At 42.4% G+C, this 24,457-nt stretch overlaps 1 long non-coding RNA gene across 1 annotated transcript in view; it reads left to right on the top strand.

Moving 5' to 3' along the window:
* LOC310713649 overlaps positions 1-15,503 on the top strand; it is a 134,105-nt gene extending 118,602 nt beyond the window's left edge. Inside the window, exons 4-5 of the long non-coding RNA XR_014529382.1 lie at positions 7,377-7,483; positions 15,372-15,503. This is a non-coding gene — a long non-coding RNA (uncharacterized lncRNA). The remainder of the gene's footprint in view (positions 1-7,376; positions 7,484-15,371) is intronic.
* Positions 15,504-24,457: the final 8,954 nt, after the last annotated feature.

Here is a 24,457-nt window from a genome sequence, read left to right as displayed (position 1 = left end):
CTTGGCACTCTGTCAATGCAGAATATTTTATGCAAATTGAAATATCTTGTTCCGAGAAATAATAGATCTGTAGTGATATCATTCCCATGTTACAGTGCGAAGGTTTTCATTGGAAAGATGGGTTGGCCACAACTAGGACATCTTGTTGAGCCTTAGAGGGATATACCGAGAAGAAATTAATCGCATGACATTAAGCTAATGGCAAGCATCACATATACAAGAAAGAGGTCATAGACCATTTTTATATATAAAAAAAAAAATGTTAAGGGATAATTGATTATCCAGATTTGCTTAACTAGGCAGAGGAAATTTCTGGAGAGTGTGAATGTCAGAGGAACAGAAGCCAGAATAGGGGTCATGATCACATGTATACCCAATAGTCTTTGGTGGATCATCAGATCTGGTATTCTAACACTAAGCAACGCTAGGGAAGAACATGTAATTGAGCAAATAAAAGCGGCACAGAAGCTCAAGCTACTTCCACACTTGAACTTTAATAATGGGGACTAATGAGAGATGTCCTCTCAATTATAGTGAAGTAAATGAAGGTGGTGTCAGGGAGTGGGGCTTATAGGAGTGTTAATGTCTTTCAGGCTTTGGTATGTAACAAGTAAGTACCTAAATGCATCTGGATAAGAAGTAACAATCTCCCCATATTTCACTAGGAAACAACACACACACACAGCCTCTTGAACTACAAAGAAAATGCATTTTTTGAAAGAAGAAAGATATATTGTGGAATTTTGTCTTTTGGCATTTCATTTAAATAGCACTGTTCTCTCAAATTTATATTGCTAGGCAAACAAGTTGTCTACAACAAGGGGGGGGGGAATTTTCAGATAATCTTTTTATGTCACGCGAGAACAGTACACTATGCTTATTGACAGCATAGTAAAATGTAGGAGGAATGAGGAGTTGGGATGAGTGTGAAAGATTAGGGGTATTATATGGCCAAGCTTTTTACCTGAATCTTTTAAAAATAACTACTCTTTAGTGCCCCGTCTGTTTCCAGCAAAAGACAAAAACATACTGCTCTTCAGAAGCACTTTGGGAAACCCTGGGGAGTCTGATTGGCAAGGCCAGTTTTGCATTAAATTGTGAGTGACTCCATCAGATATGTGAAGTGACGCAAGCTCTCCTTTCATTTTGTAAAATGCACTTGAGCGCCAGGTACCCAAGAGATTACACAAGCCCCTAAACTTTAGAAAAGAAAACCCAATTCCTTACAGAGATTGGGATCAGGGAATGTGAGTATGTCATTGAACGCAATGTGAACAATCTTATTTGAAAGGAGAATTTTAATTCTGAAAGGGCTTTTTAGCCTTCTTGCCATGAATCAGTGATAAATTCTGAGGTGTGGGAGTTTATCATGATGGCTCCCAAAGCCACGCCTGCAAAAAGGGGGGGGGAATGTTCCTCATTTTTTTCAGATCCTTCTTGGTCTAGGGGGCTACATATTTATGGGTCAATTTTGACAGGTAGGTGAAACAACCTACCAGTCAGTCACCTGGCATCATTATGGTATCTGAAGATTAACATGTGTATTGTTCCATCCCACCCCCACCTGCCAACGTTTTCATTGAAACTGTGTGGGACAGGTCATGTAGGCCAGCTGGACATGGCCTCACAGGCCCAACTGGGACCACTGCTGAGCCGAATTTGGCCCGTGGGGCAGAGGTTTCCCACTCTAATTTAATCTGATTCAAACTTGAATATTTCATTTTCACTCCACTTACTTGCCAGGGCAAGGAAAAACTATCTGGCAGGTGACATCATCATACCTCTTCTGAAAATAGTGTTGAAACTGTGTTCCCCTGTGGTACCTCTCCACCACAGCACTGCACATTGGATCCAAGCTAGTCTCATTTTCATCAGGTGCTGATGATGCGCCTCATTGTCCTGCCCATGGCCTTCTGCTGTCCCACCATACAGTCTGTTGTGACGGCAGCGTCACCATTTTGCAAAGCCCTGCCAGCAGAGAATGGAAGTTGTGGCCTAAGTATGTAAATCAATGTGTACTTTTCAGTGGGACTTACCTTATGTTCATAGGATTTCTTCCCTAAGCTTTCATATTTGGGCATACATTTCGTTGAAATAAATGGGGCATACTTTTGGGTCGGACTGTCTGAGGAATCCAGTGATAATGAATTACAAAAAGAACTGACCTCAGCTGCATTTCCCATATGGATCAGAACTTAGTTATCCACCAGCTTTCACACTTTCCAAATGTTCTGAGACAGTTCTCAGCTAGAAAGAAAGGATCTCAAAAGGCATTTGAAAATGTTTATTTTAAGAAAAAATACATTTATATGTTCTTATTTTGAGGGGGGAGGAATCCATTTTTTGTGAGAAAATACATTTTAAATTATTTTTTCACTGGCATGACTGGCACCCCTTTTGAGGCTCTAGTGGTGTGAAAAGGTGCATTGACATGGTTGTTCTTGCATGACCTCTCTAGCACTGTAGACCATTCCAGTTGAATGACCCAGCCAGGTGATGGCTAGAGCAAGTGGTGCAAGGATCACAAAGAAGGGGACTGAGCACAGGTTAGAGCACAAAATCATGCCTATCGTGTGGTAGGGATGGTGATTAGTAAGGATTACTTCCATGTCATCACTGGAATAGCCACCCAGCAGAGCACATTCAGGTGGTGAAGTTTGCAATGCCCTTCAAGGGCAAAGTCACTAGCATCTGGTCTGACCTTGGCTTTGGTGAAGTGTGGCAGGTTTTATAGCATTGGCTGAAAGTAGTTCTCTTTCTCCAGACTTCTGGATAGGTTTTTCAATATCTGGGAAAAATACGACAGATGGAGTTGTTAACAATATGTACCTCCACATGTGGTGGGAATGCCCCAAATCCAACTAGTCTGGGTAACAACCATGCGAGAAATATGCAAAATAACTAAACAAGTATTAGAAGTTACCCCAGAACTGGCCCTACTAAACATCTTCCAAGACAATCATGCCTACTCACATCACAAAGAGCTCATAACCCACCTACTCTCAGCAGCCAGAAACATCATAGCCAGACACTGGAGAGACCTGTCAGGAATAAGCAAAGACCAATGGTACCAAATAGTATGGGAAGCAGCCTTACTAGAAAAACTAACCAATAAGCTGAAACTGACAACTGGGACATATGGAAGAAGACACCGTCACCCCAGTATGGCTCCCTTTTATCAGACAACGACAAGAATCCACCAACAGCATACGAATCAATATGGCTAACCTGATTAAAAAAAAACCCACCCACCCCACTCACACATGAAAGCAAAGTCCACCACAGCCAATCACAAACAAACAACTACACCCTACACCAACCCCAACCTCTCTCACCATCAAAGGAACACAAACGAATAGAGAAGAGAACCCGCACAAGCGACACTGATACAACATACATTAAGTAAAATGTAAAATGTAAAACCCACACATACATTAAGTAAAATAGAAACATTGCCACCCGACCCCAGCCCCACTCACCATGACCTCTCCACCTCTTTCCCCCCTTTCTTCCTAATGTAACATTGTGGTTCGAGGACCCGACCCCGGTGAAGTGAAATGAAGACACAAGGACACGTGATATAAGGTTAATGGGCTAGAGAAAGGCCACAACTTTATTGGTTACAGCATTTGAAAAGGTATTGGCTTAGGCATTGGATCGAAACAATTGGGTTCTTCACCAGTAGGTGGAGCCTGTCGATGCTGATCCGACTATAGGCTCACCCCTGCTGTCACCGAGGGTCGTGCCAAGGCCTCCCGCCAAGCAGGCATCGGACGGAATACACGACCCCCAGATTCCTTTAACGGAATACCCCTAAAAATTGAAGGCATAGGCGATGGCCACACCTAGCACTTCCACACAGCGCAACACATTATTCCAATGCCTAACCTACCCACCAATACCACAAAAAAAAAGTTGTGACGATTGCTACGAGGTAGGTGAAAAAACCAATTAGCCTAGTGCCAAATGGAAAAACTCCTACCAGGCCCCCCAGCCAACCAGGGCGACCAACCTAAGGTCCATAGCAAGGCCGAAAAACCTGAGCCCTAACTAAAGGGAGTGGAGGGTGGGTGACTCGTGAGGGGCGAAGGCAGGAAGAATGAGGCCGGGCGAAGGCCGGCGCTGCAGCAAAATGCTGCTGAACACGCCCCCACCGTGGCCCCCGGTTGGATGGCCACCGGGGGGGCGTGAGCGCCAGCCAGGTGAGTGGGCAGCAGGGGGCCACGCCCCCTGCTAGCCGGAGCTCGAGCCCCGACCACAACCCCTCCCCTCCCCTTCGGGGAGGAGAGTCTTTGTGGTTCGAGGACCCGACCCCGGTGAAGTGAAATGAAGACACAAGGACACGTGATATAAGGTTAATGGGCTAGAGAAAGGCCACAACTTTATTGGTTACAGCATTTGAAAAGGTATTGGCTTAGGCATTGGATCGAAACAATTGGGTTCTTCACCAGTAGGTGGAGCCTGTCGATGCTGATCCGACTATAGGCTCACCCCTGCTGTCACCGAGGGTCGTGCCAAGGCCTCCCGCCAAGCAGGCATCGGACGGAATACACGACCCCCAGATTCCTTTAACGGAATACCCCTAAAAATTGAAGGCATAGGCGATGGCCACACCTAGCACTTCCACACAGCGCAACACATTATTCCAATGCCTAACCGCCACCCGAGCTAAAGGCTCGCCGCCAATACCCTCAAAGCTGCAACCAATCCCAGATGTTTCTAATGACACTAGCTAACCCAAAATCATTCCCCAGATCCGATAGATGGACACCGTCATCCCGGTATAAAGCCTTGTTGCTAATCCGGATACGGTCATGATAAATCACTTGGCCATCCGTAAAGCGCACCCAACGGGCTACCGCCCGATTTACGAGTTTCCTGGTTCTTTCAATGGCCATCAAGTTTTGCGCACCGCGCCACACAGCTCTTTTCAGGAAGGAGGACCAGAATACTGTCGTTCTGGGACACAAGGCAGCGAATGCATTCAAGTCTCTTTTTATGCTTGACAACAAGTCCACACTCCTTTTGTTGACAAGGTCATTCTCCCCTAAATGAATCACCAGGACGTCGGGAGAGCCGAGCTTGGCTACTTTCTCCCGCAGCAAAGGCATCAGTTCTTCCCAACGCATGCCTCTTCTCGAAAACCAGGAAACTCGAACATCACGCGGCAGACCAAGGTTGGGTGCCAGGCCGCAGCAACCGCTCGCACGCGGGCCCAATGAACAATGCTGTGACCGCAAATCCACACGTTTCTTCCGGGCATAGCTGGGAATAAAGATAGAACAAAGGAAGGGTAAGCAGACTAAGGGGTAGGCGCAAGGTTGCGAATATATGACTTATAAACATTGGATTTCCACCGGCCCAACTCTTTTATCCTTTCTGCCGGCAACCCCAGATGCGCGGCCGTGGTGGCGGCCCCGATCCTGAACGAATGTGCAGCGTACTCATGGGGGGGGTAGGCCACAAGCCTCAATAGCCTTGCGCATTACTCTAGTGAATTGGCACCTCAACAGGGGCGACCCATCCTCGTGTATAAGGAACGGTCCCGGGACGGCTGGTCTAAGGCGGAGAAACCGCCTCGTGTCCTTCACCGGACACGGGCCCTGCTGGGCGGACGCCGTGAGCTTGGGCAGGACACCCTTGCCAGTCTGATCGGTCTTGGACTGACGCACCAGTACTGACACAGCAGGGCAGGAAGAATGAGGCCGGGCGAAGGCTGGCGCTGCAGCAAAATGCTGCTGAACACGCCCCCACCGTGGCCCCCGGTTGGATGGCCACCGGGGGGGCGTGAGCGCCAGCCAGGTGAGTGGGCAGCAGGGGGCCACGCCCCCTGCTAGCCGGAGCTCGAGCCCCGACCACAACCCCTCCCCTCCCCTTCGGGGAGGAGAGTCTTTAATGTCTCAACAAATGAAACTGACCTGTAGAAAATGTAACTTGAAAAAGGAGACATTGCACATACTTTTGTAAACCAAGAAATCTTTAATAAAACACACACACACACACACACACACACACACACACACACACACAGTTACACTGTCTTTTACATTGTTAGGATCTGCCCTTGGATCACTTGTGCTGAGGGACAGAATATAAACTATTCTAAGCAACTAAATAAATAAATGCAATTTTTCATGCACACTTGAGGTAAAGTCACAGATTCATACCAAAATTGGATGGATGTCTGGGTCAACACCTGCAAAGATGACATAGAATGGAAATAGACTGAGTACATTCTGGGTACATACTTGTCAGACTGAGTTGCAAGTCTATCATACTTAGAAAAGAGGAAAGGCTTTGCCCACTGTAGTTTTAAAGACATCAGAAGGTTGTTGGCAAAGCCAATTTTGTGGCAGAAGTATGAAGGCATACAGGCAGGAATTCCTCTGTGAAACTCACCAGATCCTGCACACTATTCCTGCAAATGACTGGGAACTGTAGTGAGTGCCCATTTAACCTAATTTAACAGGTTATCCTTTGACCTTTGAAAATATGGAAATGATTTCCATCTACTTTGTTTGCACTTAACTGAAACATCTAACCAAAAGTGGGTATTTGCTGCCAATATTTCAAGTTCTCATCTCTTACTAGTTTCTGGAAACAAGGCAAGCACTCTCTGCTTCCTCAGCTCCATCTTGATTTTGTTTTAATCCTACCTGTAAATGGTTTCATATGGTGTAAAGCCTTCTTCCTGAAGCCTGCTTTTCATTGAACGATTTCAGGGATTCTATCTGAGATCGACAGTACTGACAGAATGTGATACAAGTTCCCCTTCACCTTGTTGACTGTTGGCATTCACAAGACGCTGGAAATCAGATTGAAAAGTTTGAAGAGGAAATTCAGAACGAAGAAGTTAAATACGTTAGAAGCAAAACGAAATACAGGACTCCAGTGCTTTTCTACTTCCCCTTTCCTGTCTCATTCAAAACAAATGTAAGGACCTCTTCTTGTGGAGATAAAACAAAGCTAAAAACAATTTTAAATTGCACAAATCCCCAGGTTTTCACTGCTGGAGTTTTCTCTTACCTGTTTCGTTGCCATATCAAAGCATGGCTTTAGCCATTTTCCTCTGTGCTGATCAGAGAATGTGCTTCAAAGAGAGTCCTGGGACTTCCTCCACTCCCCTGCCACTTGCTTGTTCTTTGTTTCCTGAAGTGAGGTTCAATCCATGACCGACAATAAAATCACAATAGAGTTGCCAAGTGGACAGCAAGCAACTGGCTCATGCCTCCATTTCTATGTGATTCCCATTCACTGCCCCAGCCTTTTATGGCCCTTTGGTAGATGTTGAACTGCACATATCAAAGCACTCTGCCTAGATTGCAGAGTAGGGATGGGGAGAAATTGGAATTCAGTTCCTATTTTCCACTTTCCAGAACACTCTGATGATCAAAGTGCAATCACCCTTCAAAATTTGCACTTCTGTGAATTTTGGAATGAAGTTCCCCAGCCAATAAATGTGCACAAAACTGCATATATTAGGGTAAGTTGTACTTATAAAATGCATATGTCAGTGAAAATAGCATGCAAAACACATTATATTAGAGAAATTGTTTTGAAAGAATTTGACTATGAGGTAAAATTGTAGACACATGTGTGTATATTAGGAGAAATTTGCACTAAAATGCTGAAGAATTTTCAGGGTTTTGTTTTTTAAAAAAATTTAAATCACAAACTAATGTGGAGAACATAATTTAGGCCTGGAAAAATGAGAAACCAAGAGAAACCAAAATTGGCATATTCATCAGTCCATAGTGGCAACTGCCAACTAGCTGAGAGGTGTCAAATGCAGTAAAAGTAGCAGCTACTTCTATGGATTTGACCCCAGCTTGAAGAATAGGGAGATACACACATTCAAGGGAAGAACTCTTGATGTGTGGCGTTGTCTGGTTTGGAGTGCCAAAACAACATCCAGGAACAAAGTTGCCATGTGTGTATTTGTCATAAGGTTTGATAGGGAAACTGTCATTAATTTGGAAGACGCAGGTATGATATTGGGAGATACATCTGTGTCTTTACAAAACACAGGTATTGGAATAGGTAACATGTATGTCTCCATCTTGATGATGGACACAAAATAACAATTTATGGACAATTTGCATCCAAGGCAAATGGATATGTAATGTAATTCGGGCATTAAGTTTTTGTTTATCTTCACAACTTGGTGCGCTTTCTGAGAATGTAACCACGTCTTACCAAATGCCACGAGAAGTAGCCCTTTGGGAATCTCCTTCCGTTAAACTCGCCACACTTCAGCCCTAATCTGCGAGAGTGAACAGCCTCTCGAATGATGTTGTTTGACAGTGGCTCAAGTCGGCTTTTGAATTAGGCAGCACCCCTGTTCGCATTCAGTGAATTATGGCTGCTGCTTAAATAAATATTTATATCGCTAACTGTTGAGCACTTTATTGTGACATTTTATTGTTTAGACTTCTTGGGGAGAAAAAGGTTAAATATAATTACCTCTTTGTTCTTAAATGATAAAAAGTGGGTAACATCTGTGCCGACTGCTGCGTGTGCAGCAATAATAGCTGAGTGTTAACAATAACACAATGACCCACTCATGTGAATGTCACTGCCTTTTACCTGAGTGTCTCCAGCAGCTAGGAAAATAATTCCTATTCACCAAAGACTAATTTTCACATTTAAAAAATCTTTATTATGGGTCTAGTGCAGCAGAATTGCTTGACACAGTAGGGAACCCATACTTAGAGTGGCAATATAAAGTATGAGGAAACGCCTCAAGTCACAATCAAGCTGGGCAGTAATTCAGGCTCCAGCATCTCCCAATTACACCAGAACGTCAGCAGATGGCGCAAAGCATCTCAGAATAAAACTGAGCATGCTCACTCATTCAGATACAATCAGTGGCTCAAAGGTGATGTTTATATTATTTATTTATTTATTTATTTCTCTATCAGGTAAGTGTGTGTGTGTGTGTGTGTGTGCGTGTGTGTGTGTGTGTGTGTGTGTGTGTGTGTACGTGTGTGTGTGTGTCTACTCTGCCTTGAAGGCTAAAGGCAGGCTCTAAATTAAGGGTATATATAAATGCTAGCAAGCCTACGTTTAAGGCAACTCAACCACAGCCACCAAAATGTTGTGGCAAAATGAAAATATCAACTAAACCGCCTTGGTAACTGCTCCATCCCAGTGGCTAAAAGGCTAGCCAAGCAGAAATGGGTCAGAATGATTCCAGAAGATACACAGGTTCAGATATTATCAGTGCACACACACTTAGCACCTACCTATTGGCTCCAGTCCAACTAACATTGGTTATGACTAGGTCACATTGAAAATGACAGTAAACGGAGTGTGTTTAAGCCCCCTTTAAGATTGTTACAGGACATGGGGGATTCTTTTATTTCTTAGGTATTCCAGGCTCCTGGTCTGGGAAGATATGGGAAAAGAATATCAGGCTAGATCCATGGTTTCCATTATGGAGTCAAGAGCTATATTGTGAATACTACAGAGCTAAATTCATCTCGATTTTTTTCTTGAATTACTTTATCATTCTTTACCCTTCTGAAGTCCTTGAAGCCTTGATGGAGCTTTTAATTCAACCTATTGGTTAAGGGAGAAGATTGGAAGACACGACTCCCCCCCCCCCTTTTAATTATTTTTCCCACATTCTTTGCCTTAGGATATATCATAGTGCCTTTAGGAACTTTAGTAACATGGTCTGTGAGATTTAATCACGGGGTGTAAATTGCTTTGAGAATCTCAGATGAAAACAGCTGCTGTCAAAATGCCCAGACTGTTCTTGAAAGATGGACAAGGAAGTGGTCCATTTCAGTGTCCTTCGTGCAACAGCCTCATGATCCACAGTGAGCTCAGCCAGGCCTGCAAAAGGTGAGCCTGATGCCTAAGGATTGACCATAAATGAAGCATCAGTTTATGACAAACTGGATAATTCTATAGCTCCCACATGCCTGTTTGATTTTGGCAAAGTGCAGGGAATTTTGTGATACTTCATTGACGGAACATCTATCCAAATAATGTAGTATTACACAGAGTCAGCTGGGAGCAAAAGGCAAAAGAAGCATTGTAGTTTGGAAAAAGAAGTCTGTTAAAGGAGCCCAAGTGCCTCTACTCAAGCATCTTGCAGTCATCAACCAGATACCTACAGAAACACCATAAAGAGGACATGGGTTCAATAGTCCCTTCTCTGCTCAGAGGTAAGTCCCATTTAATGCAGGGGGACCTATTCCCAGGTAAATGGCCATAGGATTACAGCTTCAATTGTTTTATTTAGGCCAGCATTCTGTCTAGCAAGAGATACTTTCAGATAATTAGGAGAAATTAGGAGATGTTTCTGGGTCACTGAAGTCATCCAGTTTCAGGCTTTAAAGGACTGAGTAACAAGAGCGCATGATGGTACCCTCTGATCATTCCTGGTCTTGTTATCTATAGATTTTGTCTTCGGTGGCTGGTCCTACTGTCAAACCCTCTTTCACACAAAGGGAATGAATCATTTCTTCAAGGTCACAAAGGATATCAATAGAAAAGGCTTGAGATAGAAAACAGACCATGTGCGGCTGTAGGAGAAAATCCACCTCAGTGGCTCATCGGGCCATAGCAGAAGGACTGTTCTGAAAATTAAGAGTGACTGTGCAGCCAAAGAGCCATTTAGGTTTAGAGACAGTGATTACTGACTGTCTGATTGAAATGTGGGGGGATTTTTTCCCCATCTATTGGATATTTTTTTATTCCACCTTCCATCTGAGATGTGACCAGTTGTATATTTTATGCATTAATTATATCATTTTGGGGCTGTTCAATTTTCTGATGATTTTCAATGAAATAAACCAACATTTTTTGACATTCATTACAGAGGTGAGTGCCTACTGTCTTCCGACATAGTAGGAGCATAAAGATTTAAATCACTAAGGTCAAGGGTTTCACAAAGCTGGTCTTCCTGGAGCAAAAGAGAGTCACAATCTGAAAAGCCACTTAACAACTCTCATCAGGAACATTATAAGGTGCAGCCTCAAACCCACAGAAAAAAATCAGAAGCAGAATAATTCTCATGGTCACCTCAGTGCATATACAGTAAGCTGTGTGTTGCTTTATTTTACCCAGGTCAACAAATCTTTTGCCCCATGCCTTATATCTGGCTAATAAAAGATTTATTCTCTAAAGTTTATGTGAACAAAACATACTTGGCTACTAGGCTCAATGGCTATTTTTTACCTTCAAGACTGGAGGCAGTAATACTTCTGACTACCAGTTTTTGGAAACCACAGGAGGAGTGGTTTGCTCTTGTACTCAGGTCCTCCTTGAGAGTTTCACAAAGGCATCTGTGTGGCCAACATGAGAACAGGATGCTGGAGTAGATGGGGCATTAATCTAGCAGGCTCTTCTTATGTTTTAATGTTATATTGCTAGAAATCTCTACCATCTCCTAGAGAACTAACTCACAATTATTAGATATTGGATTGAATCCCAAAGTACATTCTGATTTATGAAAGGACTCCTTCCATGGATGGAATGTCATTTGATACAGTGAAGGCTTCTGCTAGTGGAAGGAAGCAGTTTTGGCCAACCCCCTCCTTTCTGCAGCCACCCTCCCCCATGCTACCTCTCACACTGTTCAGCAGTGTCCCTTGCCCTCTAGAAGATATTTTCAGGAAGGAAGGAAGGGCTGCTGCAAAAAAAGGTGACCTTCCCTTTGGATCGCAGGTGCTAAGGGTGGTCTTTCCACAAGCTGAAGTCCACTCATGGCATCTTTGGGCGAAGTGCATTATATTTTAATGGATATTGTCTTTGAGTGCTGATTCCAGGCAAACTGCCCTGGAAGCTTTTATGATTGAAGGCATAATATTTACATTTATAAAGAAAACCAATAAAATATTTCACAGCCAATATCTTGCTCTGTGTGCAGACACTAGAGCAGCCAGTTGGGAAGACTTGCTCAAGATTTTTCCTGATGCTTATATAAGTATTGGGGAGGAGCCAAGTGCTGCCTGGGAACTCCCTTTATTTCTGTGTGACTTACACCATGCTTGTAGTACCAACCCATAAGGCTAATTTAGGAATACTCTTCCCAATATAATACATTTATTTTGCATAGACTTTTCCTTGTGAGCAACTCTCTCTAGCTGTGTCATGTTTAGATCCATCTTTCTATTTGGACTGATACAGTCTTATTTCCTAAAATGCTGCGAAGCAGAGATCGGTAATGTGTAACGGCAAGTGAAGGAGCAATGGCGTCCCCTGGGTGACATCACTAGCAACTCCAATAAAGTCCTGCCCCCATTAAGATATCTGTGAGACCAATTTTTTAGCACCTTGAAAAACCACCCAGCCAGCTGCTACTGTAGATCAATGAAGCTACTGAGGAACTTGTCAGAAAGACAAAAGCTACTGGCTACACAAATATTGTCTTATTATGATCCTTGTCAGTTAAAGAACTTTTGAGGAAATACCTCAGTGGAATGGTGACTAGCCACTGTCCTCCATGGGGTTGAGAGGCAAACATGGAGGGAGAGGGAATCCATCACTTCCAGCTTAGATGACCCCCGTCCAATTCATTGCTAACCACCTCCCCATGACAGGAGACAGCAGTTACAGAATAGGGTGATGGCCTTTCCAAACACACACACACACACAAAGTCAGAGTGGTCCTCAGAAGGGGTGGGGCTAATAGGATGTTCAGGCCAACCAGAAGGCCCCAGAGAGCATCATCCTGCTACCCAGGTGACAACTTTCCATGACTGAAATCTACTGATAACTGCTGTGAACTCTCCAAGGTGCTGACAATGCCTCCCACCCTGCTGTCTTTATTGGGATTTGACTGGATTATCAGAGTTGCCTTGTTGTGACTCTGCTCTTCAAGACATAGCCTATGTTTCATCACTAACTGCCCTTAATATCAACCCAGCCTCCCCGGGGCCCTAAGATAGAAGAAGGAAAGATGGGGGTACATTATAATGTGATTCAAACTGGAGGATCTGAGTTACAAAGTCTAAATAAATGCCATGTGCAAGAGCTGTGAGTTTTAGGAGGACTCTGTAGTTTATCACTTTACATTGGCATCAGAATTTTGAGGACTATTTGGGCCTTGTGCATACAAATAACAGGCAGGTCAACCTCCAGCTGTTGTTTGGGGTTATCATAATGAAAGGTGCTGGTAGAGCCCAGGGGGAGTGTAGAATGGGGGGCAGAATGATCTTGGGGAAGGGCTCAGTAGGTTGTCGGGCCCGCCACTGTGTGAGAGAGAATCAGAAAGTAGTGCTAGAACATTTTACTCAGGGAGAGTCTATGCACCAGACCTCTAGGGAGTTGGCCAAAATCACCTGTGACTGGGGGGGACTGTTGAAGAGCCAGTGGGATACTGGATTTAAGGTAGAACACCATATATGGAATCCAAGGTTTAAGAACTGTATAAAAAGGAGAAGAACAGAAGAAGAAGAAGAAGAAGAAGAAGAAGAAGAATAGTAGTAGTAGTAGTAGTAGTAGTAGTAGTAGTAGTTTGGATTTGATATCCCGCCTTTCACTCCCTTTAAGGAGTCTCAAAGCGGCTAACATTCTCCTTTCCCTTCCTCCCCCACAACAAACACTCTGTGAGGTGAGTGGGGCTGAGAGACTTCAGAGAAGTGTGACTAGCCCAAGGCCACCCAGCAGCTGCATGTGGAGGAGACGCGAACCCGGTTCCCCAGATTACGAGACAACCGCTCTTAACCACTACACCACACTGGCTCCCAAGCTTGGGGGCATGAGTTCTTCTGGATGTGGACCATCAACACTGTGGGCTAAGTGTTGGAAATTATGGGATCTCAAGCTGAAAGGTCACCATTACTACCTTTGAGCTCAAGAATGTAAGAAATGCCTCTTGTCTGACTTCATTCCTTATATGCATCACTACAAAAGCTTACATACATGAATACAGCAGGCTCCCCATTGTAGATTTTATCCCTCCAATTTTCAGGAGGCAATGGCAGGTAGAGCTAATGCCCTCATCCCTACTCTTGTATACTGATGGTACCTAGAAGATGAATGCCTGAAAAGGACTAAGGTGCCCTATAATCCCTTTCCATTTCTGGTCATCTTTAGAGGAAGAGTTGTGGTTATGGGTATTTCCATGAGCAGAAGAGGTTGCACAGTGTGCTTGACAATAACTTGTACTCCATTTTGCTTAAAACCTTTCCTCCACTATTTTCATGTTGACTTGATTTAACATTGCACTGGAGTAAAATTAAGGGTGAAGGGGTAACATTAAAACCTTGATAAGAGTTAGAATTTACACTTCTGAAGACATACTTTGCCAATGAAAAGCATGTGATCTTATCGATCTAACCTTTAATCAACCCTGCCCCCTTTCTCTCCCTGTGTTCATTTTATTGAATTGTGTCTGAAACGACAGGTTCAGGATCTACATTATGTGGCACATAAAACATACTTCTTAGGACTACATAACAATACTGTAGTAGTCCACATAAACAGCAACACTGTTAATTAAAACACACACACACACACACACACACACACACACCAAGAACCCAATGCCGCCTGATATTTGGGGTTGCATAAGAGCTGTTTTACTTTTTAAAGAGTATTTGGGTGTGCATGTTACATCTACAGATCCCCTGCCATGCATATTTGCTTAAGTAATGCAGAATTTGTATAAAGTACCTATATTAATATAATGCACTCTCTCATACCACTAAGAACAAATCTGGATCTGATAATATCCCTCAAACAACAGCAAAACACCGAAGATTTTTAGTTTTGCTTCCCTTGCCAAAAAATTTTCTTTGTCCATCAAAGGTTCATCTCCCTCAACTTAGAACTCTCTCTCTCTCTCTCTCTCTCTCTCTCTCTCTCTCTCTCTCACACACACACACACACACACACACACACACACACTTTTTCTATGTTGGAATTATAATACTAAAATTGAAATTGAAACCAAACAGTTGAATATGTACTGCTAACTGCTAGGTGGGGAGCCCTTTGTCAGTTGCATTCCTTGGGGGGTGATCTATAGTTGGTCTGCATGCTGGCAGTGGTTTGGAGGAGCCAAAATATGAGTGGGGCCACCCCCTTTCCTCTCTTTATGCTACCCCCTTCTATTTCCCTCTCTCTCCTATTTCCATCACCCGTTCTCTTTCCTCTTGCTGAGGGAGCTATAGAGACTAGAACTGATTGCTTGCAGACAGCTTCCCCTCTCTCAACCTCATGTACATTTCGACTCTGTCCCCCATTTCCCCCTTGCATCCACCTTCTGTGCTCTCCCAACCTACGTGAAATTACGTTGAGGGCACAGGTGGCACATCCCTGTTCAAAAGCACAGTGCTCAAGTTTATTGAGGGCAGCTGCTCCTGTTATGTCACAATAGCTGAACTTCTTTTTAGTATTATAATTCCCAACAGGCCAATGAAGAAGTTCTTTTTGAAGATTCTCATGAACACTAAGAGCTTGAACATTCAACATTCAGTGAGTTGGTCATAACAAAGAGGATGTGAGCTTTCCAGCTTTCTCTTTCACTCTCTGTGACAGTCCTAACACTTCATCTGAACATTTGGAAAGTCAGTCATATGTCCATCCTCTCCAACAGTGGTTCCCTAACATTCATTGACTGTCATCAGACCACTAAAAGGGGAATTACACTGCTGACCTTGACAGACAAATACAGAGAATTTTAAAGTTGGAATTGTATGCTAACACAATTCCTTAGAGTCTATGGCTCAGACACTGCAAGGAATTCCTAGTCATCTTCCAAATACATACCACTTGAAGATACATTTTGTTTGGGCCTTTCCTTCAAAAATGAATAAATCAGGAAATAAGGGGGAATCAATTATCCATGCAAAATCTTTTATGTACAGAACTCCCATAGAAATCAGTAGCAAATCCCTGCCAAGGTGGAGGGCACAAATGACCCTAATTAGCCCAACACAGGTACATGATGGCTTCGTGACTTCTTAGTGACTTCCTGTGCTGATGTATTACCCTAATATCAGCACTTCTGCTAAAAGAGACCTGCATCCCCCCTGAGATGTAAGTAGGATATTTTCCAAGCAAGGAATGGAAAAACCCTTACCTTGTTAATAAATTATATATATTGATTAGTTATCTATCTATTTGGGTTCATTAGCCTGTTAAAATGCTATTTGGCAGAAAGACAAAAGTGTCCCTCTGTTTATTAAATAGAGTAGTATGCTCAGCCCAGTGGAGTGATACTAATTTACATCCATCAGGAATTTGGATTAAGGTACTTTTCATTCTCTTTGCTTTCCAGTCTTCTGCTTTGGCCCTGACTTTCCAAAGCTCAAAGCTCAGCAAATGTAGAGCACAGCTAAGTATTTTATATGCTGGTAACCATCATAGTAAACTTTAGTATCTTCTAAAGGGTAGGGTTGGGGGGGCAGAAAAAGCTATGAGTTGAATTGTACAACCCACACAATTGGTAAAGAATAAACTCTTGTTTCTGTCATTCAAGGGTAGCAAAAAGGAGAAATAAATATTGCACGAAGTTCTGTAACTTCAAAACCAGGGATGATGTGACACAACCCAAAGCCAGCAGAACCCCCTGAAGGTGCACAGATCCCTCCAATAGCATGATCACACCAGGTAACAGGACTCCCTTAAAAGAATGCTTCCAGCTTAGTTACATCATGTGACATAGAGCTGACATGTCACTGAGTTACAGTGCAGTACAGAATCACTGGAATGGGCTGTGCAGATGCAGTGAGTTGTTCTGAGTGACATACCTAGTTCTGTCATAAACAGAAGGTTCAAGCTGCTTTGTGGGTAAAACTGAGAGGCCATCTTTTTGTGGCTGAAATCCATTGATCAAATACTCCCAAATACAACCGCTGAAACTGTTACTGAGGAAGAAGCAGCGATGGCTTGTACCTTGCCTAATATAAACATGACTGAAAGCGTTAACACATAAACAGAAATGCCATCTGATGTTGTCATCACTGTATTTTTCTGAATTTCTCGAAATTAAGGAGTGTGGCTGAGGGAGTCAGCTCAGCAGTCAGTCATAGTTTAGGTTTTGGATTAGCAATGTTTCTGCCAGATGGGCTTGGATACATAAAAGGGTGTGGGAATGTGGCACTTTCAGGTGGTTTCTTCTATCGGGGTAGAAATGGAAAACCATAGCTCCTGAGTGTCTAATTGTTGTGATTTGAAACATTTAAATATATAAGGCTACACCCCCTGTTCACTCACCCATCTTTCCTGGAATATAGATCAGAGCCATATCCATAAGGCTCATTTTGGCTTCTCAATAAGAAAGGGCAGCCAGTCAAGCCTCATCAATGTAAATAATGGATGCTCAAAGAAAACTAGTTAGCCTTCTCAAATCAGAGGTAACACTGCAGAGGAGGATGGAATGCTTTATGGTCTGTGTACTCATTCCAATGTCTGCGTCTTGGTAAAAGAAAGGTTATATTGCCCATCTCAGAAAATGTCCCTTTGACTTTGGGGTTCTTACCCCCACATTAGAAAGGGAGCTCCCTAGCAACAAGTCTTTTCAGCTGAGAAAATAAGGTTTTCCATCCTGCCTTCTGATCTAAACCCTACTATATTTGGAAGCTACAGTATATGAAAAGGACACGTTGAGGTATTTCTTATATAATAGTTAATTTCAGGAAATAACAAAAACAACAATGAGCATATTGTGGCAAACCCCAAAGTTCTGGACAGCGACAATTACGGATATGAAGCAAGAGACCATTTTTGGTGCAAAGATTACAAGCTGTTGGGGATGACACTATTGGAAGAGTGGCAAATGGTCAGCTGGGATGGAAAAATCTTACCATCAAGAATTTAAGACAGGAGGAAAAACCACAACTGGAAGTCTTGAATGCGGAGGTAGGTAGAATTTTGAGCACCATCCAAGCATGTGTGGCAGACCACAACAGGTTTACGCTTGCATTTATACAGACATGCAGAGAATGAAATCCATCAACACTTTAAAGAAATTCAGCTGAAAGTACAGAATTAGAACTGACAAAAGATGCCCTGATAGAAAGATCAAGCAGGAGCTTAAAAGAATCGATCCAAAGATCAAAGTTTTGCAGAGAATGAGAGCCATCATAAATGAGAAGATAATAGAAACTTGTCATTTTATCTATCTGAGAAAGATTAATCGAAACTACAAGCATATGGCTCAGAAGGGCATGGCAATGGTAAGCCTGAATGTCAGGTGTATAGGTGGGCAAAGTGGAGAAGTGGAGATGGGCAACAAGGAGGAACGAAAATGTACCTATACAAACTGAAAATTCTAAAATCAAACACATGGAGATTATTACATAACAATACTCTAGATTTTTGATTGCCTGATATGTTCCCTACCTAGTCAATTACTAGTAATGGAAATGGGGTGATTGTTTCCACCTAAGAAGAGATTGTCTCCGTGGTTTTTTTTAGAGCTGAAATATGGAATTCCTTTCACAGCAGTAAGAAAAAAAACAAGAACAGCAAACAGTATTGAATAGTGCCCACTTTCCTCAGTTCTTTGGTGATTGCTTTTTTGGGGCGATGTCCATCGGAACTGTGGTCCATGCAGTCCCTTTTGAGCTGCTCAGCTGACTGAGGGGAAGGTGAGAGTGGTGAGAATGGGGCTGGATTGTGGGGGGCAGGGGGAATTGCCTGGAGCCCCCTGGGATGAGCTGCTTGGTATGCAGCTGATCTCCAGCTCAGCTGGCTGATTCCTGTTTCATTTGGGGCTCAACTGTCCCCTGGCTCAGCTCAATATATGCTGACCTAATTTGTCCATCCCAGGTCAGCCAGGCAATAGCTTGCTGAGCCAAAGCTGGTGGAGCTGAGACTGGTGCAAGCCCCACAAAGGAAACATAATAGGGGCGTGGCAGGAGTGGGATCAAAGATCAGAGACTTAGGTTGGCTCCTAAGCCCATTCACCTCCATCATGTGATCTGGCAGCCCACCATAAAACAGTATTTTAATGGCTTGTTTTCCCTCTTCCAGGCTTAGGTAGAGAGAAGGAGCCTCAGCGCTGAATGGGGGTTTGGTTCTGATGTAACTTTACACCAGCTTAACTTAGGCCAGCTTCTTGTTCATAGGATTGCTCCCATGGACTTTCTTTCCAATTGCTGGTTCTTCTAATGCTGAGAACTTGGGTTTCTTTGTTTGTTGGTAGACATATATCCTCCTAAAAGTGTAGCGGTATTAGCAGAGCCACAATCTTCCACTAAATTTATGCCAACACCTACAGTGTTCGAGAAGGTTTCTTCCATTTGCAAGCCACCACTGGTAAGAGGCATCAAGGCTAGAGCTTTCATATCAATGTGACTACACTAAGTACAGTGGAGTCTGGAATTGCACCAACATACCAGCTGGAAATCTGTTCCTCTAGCTTCTTCCATGCACCCCAATGTATAGCAGAAATTGCAGTATACATCTATTATCAGGAACTAGGGTTTTAAGATGGCAATTTGGTATTTGGGCTTTAAAGGGCATCCTGTGATGACAGACCATATGGTCATCTTCTGCCCTTTAATGTTCCTATGCAATAATGTATTTACAAGGCAACAGAGAGGCTAGGAAGATAATGCCATCTGCTGCCACTGAGACGGGAAGCACAAAATAGATTAGAAAGCTAATAAATGAAAGACTCTCAAGAAACAACCAGGCACCAACAGATATGTTTATTTTTTTATTCTTTCCGTTTGCATAGTATTGACCAAGGTATACAGGGAGGGAAATTTGCTTGCTAGTAAAACAAATGACCAAGCCCACAAATTTGATCTTTCTTTGATGGCAAAAAATAAATTAATGATACAAATTACTCGTTAATCTATTCAGTATTAAAGAATGGGTGGCTAGGGAGGTCTAGCAGTGGATCATTCATGTTTGAGTATTCATCATGTTATTGACTCAATTGTGATCTGTTCAACAGTCTCAGAGTAATTAAGTCTCCCGGCTTGCTTTTGTCAAAGCGACTGTATTTAAGTCACACTGAATTGCCATAAACACAGCTGGATTCCAGTAGACCAACCTCTCACAACCCAGTATCCTCCAGATGTTTTGGACTACAACTCCCATCAGCCCCAACCAATCAGGGATGGTTATTTTATGTGCATTTCATAGATTTATATATACTGCTTAATATCAGTCTCTAAGGGCACAACCTTAACTCTTTGCATTGCCTTCCTATACTTAGGATCGCTCCCTTAGTTAATCTAGCACATCATTTGACCCCAAGTTTGCTGGAATATAAACTTGTAAAAGATAAAAACCACCATGGATCTGGCATAAAATATGCTGGCTGGGCATACGTAAGATTGCTCCTTTAGCGGGTTACAAAAAAATCAAGAGAATCTAAATCAAACAGCTGTAAACAAATCTGATCTTAAAAGTGCCAGAAAAATACCGTAACAAAAATGGTCCAATAAACATCCCAAACTAGATATCCTTCCATTAAACCCTGATTCACCCACAGAGCCAGTGTGGGATAGTGGTTAGAGTGCTGGACAAGGACCTGGGAGACCAGGGTTCAAATCCTCACTTGACCATGAAGCTCACTGAGTGACCCTAGGCCAGTCACTGCCTCTCAACCTAACCTACCCCACAAAGTTGTTGTGGGAATTGAATGAGGAAAGGGAGAACCATATATGCCACCTTGAGCTGCTTAGAGAAAGATGTGAGATACAAGTGCATATGAGGGATTCGATACACACACACACACACACACACACACACACACACACACACACACTGCCCCTGAAATTCAGTGGAAGGGGTGATCTAAAAGTGACAGTCATAAATATTGGTGCTTTTGAGGTATAACCATTTGTGGATTTGAGAGAGGTTTTTGTTTGTTTTGAGGGATATTTGTGGCATGGGATACACATTCCCCCCTCTTTCTTGGTCCCTTGTTTAAGGGGCTTCCATACAGCAGCACTGTAACCCAGGTCATCCTGACCCAGACAACTTTCTAACTCAGCTGTTTGGCAACATACTAATATTGTTTGATTTGGATTATTAATTATCTCTATCCTGAAATACTGAAGGAAGATTTGAGTGGAAAAAACCCCAAAGTAAAAAATCAGTGCTGATCAAGCACTACCCAGAGGAAAATCCCAGAACATCCCGAAATATTAAGATTAGGATGATTTCCAGAAGATCGTTGCTAGTCCCCACAAAGTCTGCCTAAGATAGAGGTTTTATAGAGTTTTGGGAAATGCCAAGAAATTCCTAGAGCATTTCCAGGAATATCTGCTGCAGACCCAGATTCTAATATGGCTGAGATCATGCTGTCCTCTACATGATGCACACAAAGCAAGGCCAGCTGTAGCATTTAGAAAGGATGCTCTAAAATCCTGAAGGAAGTCCTGCAGCTTCCTTCACATTGACCTAATATGAAAGAATCAAAGCACGGTTAGATTATCCCTCTCCATTGTTTCAGTAGTGATTCCTTTAATCTACAAAATGAAGCCATTTCACATGATTAAACCAAATAGAAATAGTTCCATTTAGCTGATTCAACCATCTCCAGCTGAAGTTCCGCAGCCGAGGCTTTTTCCAAATATGGAGACAAGGGCTCGGGAAAGCTGCACCCAGGGAGAAGCTCCTGTTCCCCCGTGTCAGGCTACTATTAAAGGTCTAGCCTCTGAGCCAGTCGACAAGGTGGCAACTATAATTCCGATTCATGGATTTCACTGTGCATTTTCAACAGCTGCAGAGTGGGTGCTTGACAAGGGAATTACAAAGCAGGGAACAGGTACAAAATCTATGCTTCATGTAGCCTGAGAAATGACCGAGGCATTGCCGAAATCCCCTTGTTCTTTCATTACAGCGAAGTAGATCAGGGAACAGCCTCCTTCTCTGGTGCCACTGAGTCAATCTGTTACAAAAATGCAGAGCCAAGAGTTGACACCCTTGTCATAAACAAATATCCAACCTAGTTTCCAATTTTGAAGGCAATGCCATCAATACAGAAAACATACTGACACAACTGTGGATATATATTTTTTTGTCCTTCTTTTTATGTTGTATCTGCCTCCTTCCCTCAGGAAAATTCATCAGCAAGGTGGTTGCGGAGAATTCATTGGCACCCACCTCAGAAGTAACGTGTTTCCCAGCCCTGTCCGGTGGTCTAAATAAAGCACTCAAGGAGTTAATGGAGTCTGCTGCTGAGTGTTTGCTTTCTTCTGTTTGAAATCAAACATCTGATCTTTATCTGAGGTGACAGGTTTAATGCCTTTCTTCTCTGACAAATTTTGAGCTGAAGAGGAATGCAAACACATATATCGGTGTGGTTTTATAAGTGCTCATTGGAGCAAGCCAATATTGGCAGATTTGCTCTCTAATAAACAGCCGAGCCATGAGCTGGTGCCACATGGTTAAAAAATAAAATAAAAATATATCTTTTACATCATTTACATGGCTTTGGTGGGATTTATCAGAGGTCAGGTAATTCAACATGGATTTGGGCTAGCAGAGAGGCGGGTTGCTAGTTTCTTCATATTTGAGATGTTTAAACCTAACCTTTATATGCAAAGGAATATCGCACTCATGAAAGGTTAACATTTTCAGTGCCAAGAGACTAAAAGACAATTGAAAATAGATGTTGCAATTCGTATTACAAAGAGGCATGAAGGCAAATGGGCAACTATATTCAAATGTGAAATCTAGGATCAAAGACACACATGAGGTGGGAATTGCAAACCGTTTGGAGGATGGGATTGAAAACCAACAAGCGAGCACAATCATATGACATGATTCTAAATACACATAATGGCTAACTATAGCACACCAGTGTGTGCACCAGGTCTATCCCAACATCTTTGTGTCCTCTGGCCACCATTTCCTACTCTCCCAACCTTTCACATGATGACCACAAAGGTCTGCAAGAATATTCTTACCATATTCAGCTGAATATGGTTACAACCCTTCCTTCATTCAAAGAGTACTGATTGTGTGAAGGGTCAAGAGAGAAGGGAAGACCAGGAATATTTCGCTAAAGAAGGGTATGGTGCATGTTCCCTTAGCTTCTAAGATGACAGGGTTGATAGACTGGTCAATGGCTGTCATACTTTAAAAAAATCTTGTTGAGAGAGGCCTCACTTATTAACCTCTTCCCTACATCACAATGTTAGTCAAGACCTTCCTTTATAGGGCAGCTTTTAGAACCTGACAGATGTACTGGAACAGCCATTCCATACATCATGCTGTCTTTTTTATTTGGCATTGTTTATTTTTATTTTATAACTCTGTTCTACTAATTTTGATATGTGTTTTATGGGACTTTTTAAACCATGGACACTTCAGGGGCCTTTTGAGGCTGATAACAATAATACTAATCATAAATGGTTCAACATATTCAGTTCAAGTACCACATTTCAAGAAAGCAGGATTCAGACTGAAGGATTTTCACAGAAAAGTGACAAAGTTGGACAAGTTGAAGACATTTAAATGTGTAGAGTCTGAGAAGGACAGATTAAGAGACACATGCTGTCTTCAACCGTTTAAATATGCTAAGAACTGGTTTGTAGAATCAAATTTATCACTTGAATTCTCTACAACTATTTATTATACACTTGCTTCTTGTTCACACATGCTTGCCATCGCTTAATTTCTGTATGAATCCTGTTAGGCCAAACCAGATGCATGGTAAATATGCACTTTTCACTTGGGCTGTAACCCAGTTGATTTTGCCATAATCCAAATGATAAACATGAAAATATGAACAAGCTCTTGAGGGCTATCAGTAGAATGAGTAAGCCAACTCTATTGCAAAACATTGTGTTGGGGACAATATTAAAATGTCCTGTGATGGGCCTATTCACACATGCATTGCTGAGAATCTCAGTTCAACTGGAACATCACTGCATGGGACCCAAATCTATGTGTACACTTAGCACTGCACTGACCAATGAGTGCAGCACTCTTGCAAAGGAAGCAGGGGGGACTGATGAAGTTCAAGCTAAGTTTTAAGGGAAGAATCGGTAGTTAATGCCAAACATTCTCCCCATAGTAGTTACTGTACAAGGGAATTTCCCTATTATAACTAATATTCTGTAAGTGCGGGCCTAATTGGCCCCTGGAATTTCAACCATATTTAATACACACCAATGCCCTTATTTTGTATTAATTAATTCTGTATGGTAATCTGGATCTACACATGTTGCTGGAGAGGACAAAAGTCTGCAATGCCCACCCACTATTCTCTCTTTGTTTTTAATGATATTTATTGAAAAAAGAATTTTTTTAAAGTTACAGAGAAATAAAAAGACAAAATTACAAAGAAAAAAGACAAAAACAGAAAAAGAAAAAGAAAAAATAAAACCATCATTTTCAAATTCTCCAATTTCATTACCTTCTTTCCATGACCTCCTCCTCCTCCCATCTCTTGTATCTTGATTAATAATTGTCACAGCAAATCCTTTCCATAATTCATAGTATTCTGTCATTGCATTACCTTACTCTATTTTCATCTTATCTTATAAAAAACCTTAAAACTTAAGACTTAAATCTTATTTTT

The sequence above is a fragment of the Podarcis liolepis genome (assembly GCF_965112155.1).
Source record: "Podarcis liolepis genome assembly, chromosome: 8".
NCBI classification, from domain to species: Eukaryota; Metazoa; Chordata; class Lepidosauria; order Squamata; family Lacertidae; genus Podarcis; species Podarcis liolepis.
Note: the sequence above shows the minus strand (reverse complement) of the source record. Positions and strands in the feature narration are given on the sequence as shown.